This window comes from Octodon degus, unplaced genomic scaffold (genome assembly GCF_000260255.1).
Source record: "Octodon degus isolate 3935 unplaced genomic scaffold, OctDeg1.0 scaffold00038, whole genome shotgun sequence".
NCBI classification, from domain to species: domain Eukaryota; kingdom Metazoa; phylum Chordata; class Mammalia; order Rodentia; family Octodontidae; genus Octodon; species Octodon degus.
Genome location: NW_004524614.1, coordinates 11,787,252 through 11,797,716, shown reverse-complemented (window position 1 = coordinate 11,797,716; position 10,465 = coordinate 11,787,252). Strand labels below are relative to the sequence as shown.

The window sequence follows — 10,465 nt, the reverse complement described above, 5'->3', positions numbered from 1 at the left end:
CTATTATAAAGAATGAAAAATAACAGCTTGGTCCAGTGACAGTTTTGCCCTTTTAAAGTGATAGAGTTGACATTTTCCAGAACTAATGTTAGGTTTATCCAGGCCTTAGGTTATCATTTCATTGATTATTATTCAATTCCATGAATGATCTCTATGTTTTTGAAAGAAATTATGCCTTTCTCATTGCCCCTTTAATAAAAATGAAAAAAAATAATCTTAAAATAGTACTTCATGGCATGGTGATGGATTCTTTGAGAGAGATAACTCATTTTTCTCTGAAATACATTTTTTCTAGCAGAGACCTGAAAATAAGCTTAGAAAACCAACTATGTACTAGTGAAAGCTAATAAAATTTAGAGATCATCGGTGTCATTTTTACTACAAAGGATTCAAAAATCTGGCTGCCTGTTAAGGTTTACATCTAAAATGTCCCCCCAAAGTCTCACATGTTCAGAATTGGGACTTTCAGAATAGAAGGTGATTTGATCAGGACAGCCCTCTAACTTCATTGATTAGGTGAGCTCATGGGTGAGATCCTAATTTGATTGCATTAATGGGAGACTGTGGAAACTTAATTGAAGTAGGTGGCTCAGAAGATCCTGAGTGTGGGGATGATATGTGCTCGCGGACTCCTTTCTTCTGACTCGTCTACTGTTCCCCTGGGTGCCATGAGATGAGGGGTTTTTCCTTTGTCATACTCTTCTGTTGTCTCGGTCTCACCTCAGGCCCACAGCAATGCAGCCAGCCAATCACAGCCTGGAACCTCTGAGGCCATGAGGCAAAATAAATCTTTCCTTCTTTAAGTTGCTTTTCTTAGGTGTTTGGTCATAGGCACAAAAAACTGACCAACACCACTCCTGTGATTCTAACACATTTTCTAGAGTGATGAGACAGTACTCCTACTTCAGAATTAATTTTTTTCTTTTTTCTTTTTCCTTTGGAGAAAATTCCTTGCTGTTTGTCAGGCTGGTCTTAAATGCACTATGGAAGCCTGAGTTGGCTTCAAATTCATGGCAATTCTCCTGCCTCATCCTCCTAAGTGCTGGAATTACAGGTGTGGGGTTATTGGCTTCAATTTTTTTATTGAACACATCCGAATTGCTATAAAGATATGTAGACAGACTATGGACATAGTGATGTTAGCCTACTTATAATTTTCTTAGCATGATTAATGGTCACATTGTACCTTGTATCTAAATACAATAAAATAATTCTTACAGGGTGCAGTAAGCTAATTCACAAGTTTCCAAATAATATATCTGGTCATAGTCATGCCGGACATTATTGATGAATCACCTCACAAAGGTTCAAATGTACAGGAACATTTTCCAGAGGAAGCAAGCCATACAGTGCTCCAAACAATGACTATACCCAAAAGAGCCCAAGAATCAATTTCTAAGCATACCCTCACTAGCTCACATGTGTTCCCTGGCCATAATTGTCTGCAGTGTATTGATTATATGTATGAACTATAGATGGTTATAATTTGCAATAATGAGTACTATTTGCTAAATTAAACTAATAAATGCAAAATGACGATTCCATGGTAAAGAAACTGGTTTTCTTCAGCACCACAATGCTTAGGAATTTTCATTATGAACATTACCTACTAAGCTTATTTAAACTTCTCTGATGGTTTCCTTTTCATTTCACATTTAGTGTCTTATCAATTAGTATTATCTCTTTAAAATAAATTTTTAAAAATATAAAGTAAAAAAGGACAAGAAAAAATTAAAGTTTATTGAAAGGTAAGCATTAATGTTTAATTATTTGACCAATTTTGCACACCTATATCTGTTAATGTGAACAGATTTGACAATGAAAATATGTAATATAACAAACATTGTTAAATTTTTATTCTTGTTTTTAAATTCTGTTATCATGTACACTGTGACTTGTTACTCTATTTTTGTCTTTGTTTCTGCTATTTGTTTGTAGTCTTTAAAACAAGAAAAAAGAACAAAACAAAACAAAAAAATCATATCTAGTGAAAGTGTGTTACCATCACCATACCTTTACTTCTACCATAGTAATGACAAATTTTACTGTAAATTATTATGTATTCATCATAAATCATGAAAACATTTTAACTTGGTATCTGAATATAATATTTAGAATAAGAAAGCATTCATATTTGCATAGACATTAAAATAAGTAAAACTTAACAGCTTATAGGATCTTACCATTCTACTACAAAATTCTAAAAATTTAATAAAAATATAACAAACAGAACTATCAGTGATTTGAAGAAAAGCAAACACACTATCCTAGGTTATTCCCCACTTCAAGTATGTTTGATCCCAAAGCTTATAGCTTCAACCACGTATTTTGTACAATGAAGTGTAGGATTCAGCTTTTTAATATAGAATGCTACCTTAATCTTCAACAAGATGAAATCATATCTCTCAGACATTGCTAACCAATGTAATAACATGAAGAAGGTATCCTAGGTGCATTTAAAGAGGAAAAATCAAACCATGCTTTTAAAATGATCTACCTACTTTTGTTCAGATCATTGCATTTTTAAATTAGCGTAAGATCTGAGCATTTTGAAAACTTGATATACATGATTTTACATAGATGAGTGCCATCCTACATTGCCTTTAAAAAAAGACAATATATTTTTGCAATATTACTAAAAGAACATGTGGTATTACAATTCCCTTATGCCAGTAAAGGATTACTGGGTAAGAAAGAGATTTCCTAGTCTTGTTCTAAGCTCATAAAGCACTATGATTTATGGAACAGTTCTCTGGATTGGACAGAACACTGATCATGTCCCCCAGAAAATAATAAATGCTAAGATAAAAGGAACTTCCAAAGATTAAAAAAAATTAAAATGCAGCTTGTATCTCAGAGTAATTTGTAATGAATGCCAACTGCATTCATTTTTGCCTAAGATCTGTATCTTTTTATCTTAGTAACTACAACAATAAAACAAGGATGGGCTGGCATTAAATAAGAAATTCCTTTCTTGCATCTACCATATTACAGCCAATAAAGTGATGAGGGAAGGTGGAGAATGATTAGGATGTAAAGCTCAGAGATTCTCAGCACTCACTGTATAGGAAGAAGGTATCTCCATAGGCAGCTCCATGTGGTAGATCACAGCCAGGACTATGACGAATAACAGTTTACCGACTAGATTCTTGACAAAAAGTCTATTTATTTTATTTAATTTCCCTCACATTTCACCCTTGGTTAAGGCTTCAATACAATGCACTAGCAAGTCAAAGTAGGAACAGGTTACCAGGGACATATTGAAATTGAGTTCCAAATATAATATCACATCTTGGAGAGTAGATATGTTGAATTTCTGTACAAGTAAAGTACATCAGCTAGGGAAAATCAGTATTCAGTGTGGCAGCAGGCCCACTTGGAATGCATATCTGCAAATTAACTCTCCCCTAGGCTTTAAAGGAAATTTTTCCTAGGGGCTAGGAAAGTGGGGGAGTGGTAGGAAAGGAGCCTGATAAAACTGGCAAAAGAAGGCCTCGGGGCCTCATTAAAATAAGCAGAGGGTCAGAAGTATTTGAGGATACAAAGAAAGGAGAAGCCGATTTGGTGGCTAATGAGCCAGAGACCACAGACAGGGAATTTGCAACCCGAATTAATGCTACTTTGCTGGATTACTCTGGAAAACACTTCATTTCTCTGTTCCTCTGTCACCTTGCTTATAAAGCAAGCCACCCAAACTTACCACATGTATGGTTGTGAAAAACGGATAATAAAAGTAATCTTGAAGGCTTTTGCAACTGTGCAAAAATTACATAAACATGAAACAGAAACAAGGACTGTTGGAGCATACTGTGTAAATTATATCAGATTCAATAACAAGGTTTCACTTGCCTCTGACATGCATTTTATTTCTTTTACATTCATAACCCTAATGTAATATCAAGCTTGAATTACTTATCTAAAAGACTTTGCAAACCTTTTGAGATTGTTGCCACATTAGAAGAAAATTAAAGATTTATAACACAAGATAACATTTCTGATAGAATGAGGCCAGGGAGAGAGGCAATGAGACAGTATTGATTTTTTGCCCAGCAATTCCTTGGCTCTTGAGAGTTCAATAAATTATGTTAAAATTCAGCAGTATTTCCTTTTTTGTCTAAATGTATCAGTTTCTAAGTATATGGTTATTTTAAAGAATGTCATACAATGTCATCCAACATCCTCATATATATTACTTAAGTAATTTAAAATATTAATCTAAAAACATATTTTCCTGGAGCACATGAATATTAGTGGAAGTGAAAAATCCCTTAAAGATTGCGATGAACCAGTTTCGAATATTTATGTTAAGGTAAAACTACAAATGACTTTATCTAGAAATCTTTAATAAACAGGCTTTTTAGAAAAAAAAAACTTCTGACTGACAGCATTGCTTTCACTTTTAAGTAAGACGACATGTAAAAGCAGCTTGGCAATTTTGCTATTAGTTTGGACAAAAATATACTTCTCTTCCAGCTGACTGGAAATAACAGTTACAGTAATTTAAAGTTTTTATTGATTTACCAATGTGGTGATGGTGTTATCAGTGAAGTAGAATTAGGAGTGAAATTACCACTTGTAGACGTAAAGCCTGTGTTATAGTACTGCATGGCTAGTGAAATTATACTAACTTGACTTAGAAAAGGAGTTAACTGGGGACCTAACAGGCAACCCAAGGCTTGCCAGAAGAGCTTTCTAAGAGACTACCTAAACCCAGACTCCTCCCTGCATGGCAGACCTACACTCAATAAAGCAAATATCTGCTAATGACCCCCTGTTAGGGTTTAGTGATCTACAATTTCTCCCCCAAAGTCCCTCGCCTTTTTTTTTTTTTTTTTTTTTTTTTCTGTACTGGGGGTTGAACTCAGGCCCTTGCACTTGCCAGGCAAGCACTTATTCTACTGAGCCATCTCCCCAGCCCTAGTCCCATGTGTTCTGAGGTTGGACTTTTGGAAGGTGATTAGAGTGTGAGTATGTTAATCTTATTAATGAGTTAATTTGCTGATGAAGTTATAGCTGAAAGGATTATTATAGAATAGGACCCATTTATAGGGGTATACACAAGGGGGTGTCTTTAAGGGGTACATCTGGTTCCCTGTCTCTCCCTCTTTATCTGGCTCTAGCTAATCTCTCATTCTTGGCTGTCATGAAGAGACCCACCTTCCATCATCATGCCCTTCCACCATCACATTCTTACCTTGGAACCAGCCAAACCTGACCTGAAAACAAGAGCCAAAGTAAACCATGAACCTTTTCTCCTTCAAGTGCTATGTATTGAGTACTTTGTTCCAGATACAGAAAGGTGCCTAATATGCATTCCTTTATGTCAGGTGAATGGGGGTGAATACAGTGAGTGAAGCTGAAATTAATCACCTGAAGTTCAGGGGAACAAATTCATTTCAATGTTATTCTGAAAAAAAAAAGAAAGAAAGAACCTATTCTAACTCATATTCCATATCTTAACTCAAATACGCACACAAGAGTTCTTTCTGATCTAAAAGGGAGGATTTACTGGAAAAAAGTGACTCTAGGCCACTTATTAATAAATTCAGTAGTACTCGTCCTAGGGGAAGGATTAGCCCTACTTCAATTTCTAGAGTAAACAACAGGAAAACTCTCTCTCTCTGTCTCTCTGTCTCTCTGCCTCTGTCTCTCTCTCTCTCTCTCTCTCTCTCTCTCTCTCTCTCTCTCCGTCTGTCTGTCTGTCTGTCTGTCTGGGAGCAAGAGAAAATCAAAGAAAAATAATTCAATAATAAAAAGATATATATTCACCTAGACTCACTACCTGTAAAACAAAGGCTGCTGCTTTAGAAATAGCCTCAAATGGGTCTATTAAATAGCTACAAAATTCATCTCACTGCTGTGATTGTTTTAACTCAGAAAAGGCAGTGGATCCCTGCGGAGTCAGAGGTTTGGCCACAGATGACACATACATGTTAATTACAGTCCACACCAATAGGTAGGTTGCAGGTTCTTGGTGTGGAAGTGAGCACTGTAATTTCTCCAGCTTTTGGACCATTATCATAGTCATGAAGAACAACAACTCTATCTTATTATGTTTAGGTAGAAAAAATATTATACATGTGTCTCTCTTAGTCACTTTCCTCATTGCTGGGACAAGATACCTGATGTCCACAACTTAAGGGAGGAAAGGTTTATTTTAACTCACACCTTATTGATGTTTCCACCCACAGTTGACTGGCTTCAGGATGGCCTAGCACAGGAGCCTGGCAGAGAAGAAGCTGCTCATTGCATGGCAGAGTGAAGCACAGAGTGAAGGCAGGAGTTGGGAAGTCAACGCCCTGGTGACCCACCACTTCCAACCAGACCCCACCTCCTAATAGTAAGTCAGCTATGCACCTTCATAATCTAATTACCTTCTAAAAGCCCTGCCCATGAATGGTTCAGGCTCTTGGATAACGCGTATATATAAACCATAACAGTGTTATAGCATAGAGGTGCCAGTCTGCAAGTGGCTACATGAATCCTTCCTGCATTTTTAGGACAGATGTCTAGCAATCCCTAACACAATGCTTTACATAGTAGGTACTTAAATAATGTTTGCCATTGAAAAGATGTCCTTTATGGTTATTTTGAAAAACCAGTAATTCTGCTATGTGGAAAGGAAAATGTGAAAATGACAGTCTAGATTAAAGCAAAGAATGATATATTAGTATTTATGAAAAAGGTAGTATAATGACTTGAAAATAGAGAAAGGAATAGTATCAGTGAAGCATGCATTACTTTTAGTAAGTTTCTCTTTGGAAATACAAGGAATAGCAATTTATTTTCCCATCGCTTCTCAGCCTTCTGGCTAAGATCAAGTGTAAGAATTTATTTTCCTTTAACTTTCTCCAAGTATTTTGTCAAATACTAAAGATTAATTTCATTCATTAGTCATTCTTGCCTTATTGTCTTTTCTATAATCATATTTACATATCAAGGTCAGCTAGGACAAAATATTTGAGAGGTGGGGTGAGGCTCAGAGTACTAAAGGATGGCAAGATCTATTTAGTTGAGGGAATAAAAAACTAAACAAATGTCCATCCATAAACAAATCTCCCTTCTGTCCCTTTCTTCTCCTTCTCAATCTTTGCAGTGTTCACTTATTTTTCTGAGACATCTACAGTATGTTTGTAGACACCACCAAGAGTTTCTCATATAAATGTCCACGTTTACCTTCTATGACAGACTAGATGTTCTAGTGTAGTTAAATGTTCTTTCACAAATATTGAATAGAAGTTTATTATAGAATAGAACAACTTTAAATTGGATGTTTATTAACTATAAAAGCAATATATATGTAAGAATTTTCATACCATTAGATAAATTAAGCCACCTTATAATCAAGACTGTTACAATTAACAGTCTGTAAATTATTGCTACTGGACACTATTATCAATTTTGTGTATAAAGCTAGATGCTGAGGTTTAGATTAGTTTTTAGAGTATTACTGAGATTGTATTATAGTTAAGAACAGGTTGGTTACCACTCATACCCTTGTATCTAGAAAAGTAATTTCCTATTTTTTCTCAAGCTTAAAGTTGTTAATATAACTCAGTCTACATCCCTCCCCTGCTCAGTCCCACGCATAGCTTACCTCCTACTTAATTTTCAGAGAATGAGCTCCTTCTACCCCTAAAAAGGAAGGGCTATGCTATTTCCAAGAAGCAACAGAATAGCCTTTGCTGTCCCAGGATGGCAATGCCCACCTTACCTCCCACAGCAACCAAAATGCCCCAGATAAACAGCACGATGTCCTCCTTGCAAGAGTTCTTTAGTCTCGTGCTTGCTCCTGTGTGGAGAAAGTACACTTCTAGGTTATCCCACGAAGCCTATTTCCAGAGCAGGCAACTGTAATGAGGCAGGAAGAACAGCTACTCAGCTGCTGGGATACGTGCTCAGGTATATAAGTTTTCCATATCCTTTCATCATGCAGGCTGAGAAACATTAACTACCTTAACCTTGTGAAAGCAGTAGGAAATTACTTTTCCAGATATAATGGCATTGGTGGTAACCAAGACTGTTCTTAACTAGAGTACAATCTCAGAAATACTCTGAAAACTAATCTAAACCTGACACCTTACTAGGTGGATAACCTTGGCCACTGCCTTGCATTAAACTAGATTGTGCATGACTAATTTAGACCAACTATTGGAGAAATGCTTTCAGCATTCCTGTTACTCATATATAAATAATTAGAATCACATATTTAACAGACCTCATTAAATAGTAATTGTACAAGTCCTAGTAGAATCAAAGGGAATAACAGCTACGAATAGTATCTCTTTTTTCTTTCCCAAATATTGACCAAATATATCTATACATGCAGCACTTGGCAGGCTATTTGGGATTTAGAGATAGGTACAACTATTGCTGTCTTCAAGGAGCTCTTAGTCTTGTGAGACAGGAAAATTTTCACCACGTTCAGAATTTTAAGTACAGTGATACAGATGAGTATAGGTTAGAGTCAGCTATCAAGTAACAGAAGAGAATATAGTATTCTTCCTGCAGCACAGCCCATGGCTATCACAGATTGGTTCACAAACAATCATAAAATATTTCAGCAATATTTCCATGAGTACATTTGTTTTTATTATAGATTAACACTTCTTCATATGAATATGCCACAATTTGGTTAGTTTGAGTTGATTTGGTTTTTAGGAACAAAAGTATTATGAGTAAACTAGTTATGAACATTCTTGAATAAGATATTTTGCTAATTTTTAGTATTTGTTGTTACATGATACTTGTACTCATTGATGGGGAACTATGTGATATCTTAAGGCATGTTCACATGATCAATAGACAAGTCAGTATAAAGATTTCTATCTCATCAAATATTTGTTTGAATAGATAGATCTTTTTTAACTAAGTAAATTTTATTTTTAAAAAATTTCATGTAATTTAATACTCACTAGGGTCACCTTAATGAGGTTGTCTTCAGCGCAGCCCTTTTTAAAAGAACTGAAGCTTAATCCAGCCATTCCATCTACCTTGCCACAATTATTCTATCTCCACTTGAATTATGGACATTGACAACTGTTGTCTTACATCCAATTTTGTCCCACAATACATTTTTGGAGCCTAGAATTTGAATTATACATAGTATTGGTATTTTGGCACATGACCTAGATTCTGTATCATTCCCTAACCTTTCATTTCTAATACTGAAAGTGAGCATTTTTCAGTCAGTATTAGGCAGAATGTTACAGACCTCATTGTCAGCACTGTAAATATTTACTGTGATGGAAGCATAACTTGTGTTTCAACTTTAGCCACATTGACCAATCTGGACACCAATCAACAGTGCCCATTCTAATCCAGAATGAGGCTTCGAATAGGTCTTTTTGTAGGTCTACATTATAATTTCTAGGAGTACATTTGCTAGGAGGTGTAGTATTCACTCAAGTGGTACAAAACTGACAAACATTTCAAAAGAGATGTACACTTCTGCACAAAGTAATCAGACGTAAAGAAAAGGTTCTTTTGAACCTGGACCTATACCTCTCACCATGTACTAAACCAATATTGAAATGGATCAAATATTTAAATATTAAGATACAAACAATCTGCTGGGAGGTAGAATAGGTATAATTCTTGAAGACAAAGGTGCAGATAGACTTTACAAACAAAACTCCAGTTCCACAAGAAATATTACAAAGAATCAACAAGTACTATCACTTCAAATTAAAAAGCTTCTGAACAACAAAGAAAACCACCAGTCGAGTGAAGAGACAAACTACAGAATGGGAAAAAAAACTGCCAGCTACTTGTCAAGGAGTCCTCAAAGGACTAATATCTAGAATAAAAATAAATAACTCAAAAAAATTAGACACTACAAACTTAAAGATCCAATCCAAAAAAGGCACCTGAAATGAATAGATGCTTCTCAGAGGACAAAGCACAAAAGGCTAATGCATACAAGAAAAAATGCTCAGTATTACTGGCCATTTTTTGAATGATAAAAAAATGAATTTTGAAATACAAATGAAAACAGCACTGAGATTCTATCTCATTCCAGAAACAATGGCTATCATGAAGAAACCCAGTAACAAATGCTGGTGAGGCCGTGGTATAAAGAAACCCTTCTCAGTGATGGGGCTGAAAATTGGTAAAGCAGCTGTGGAAAGCAGTATGAAGATTCCTCAAAAACTTAAACCTAGATGTTCAATTTGACTCAGATATTCTCTTTCTAGCTATCTGAAGTCATCTTACCACAGTGATACATGCATACCTCTATTTATAGCAGCTTAATTAATAAGCTAAATTTTGCAAACAGCCCATATGCCCGTAAGCAGATGAGAATGGGTAAAGAAAAAAATGGTATTTGTATACATGGGAGTACAAATCTGCCATAAAGAAGGGTAAACAAGGCATTTTTGGGTTAATAAATGTACCTCAAGACCACAATCTTAAGTGAAATAAGTCAACCCCATAAGTTTATATTCTATATTGTTTCTCTTCT

At 35.5% G+C, this 10,465-nt stretch overlaps 1 non-coding gene across 1 annotated transcript; it reads right to left on the bottom strand.

Annotated features, from left to right (window-relative positions):
- Positions 1-9,201: 9,201 nt before the first annotated feature.
- LOC111816740 lies at positions 9,202-9,333 on the bottom strand. Its single transcript, XR_002821077.1, has one exon. It is a non-coding gene; the product is annotated as a small nucleolar RNA SNORA1 (small nucleolar RNA).
- Positions 9,334-10,465: the final 1,132 nt, after the last annotated feature.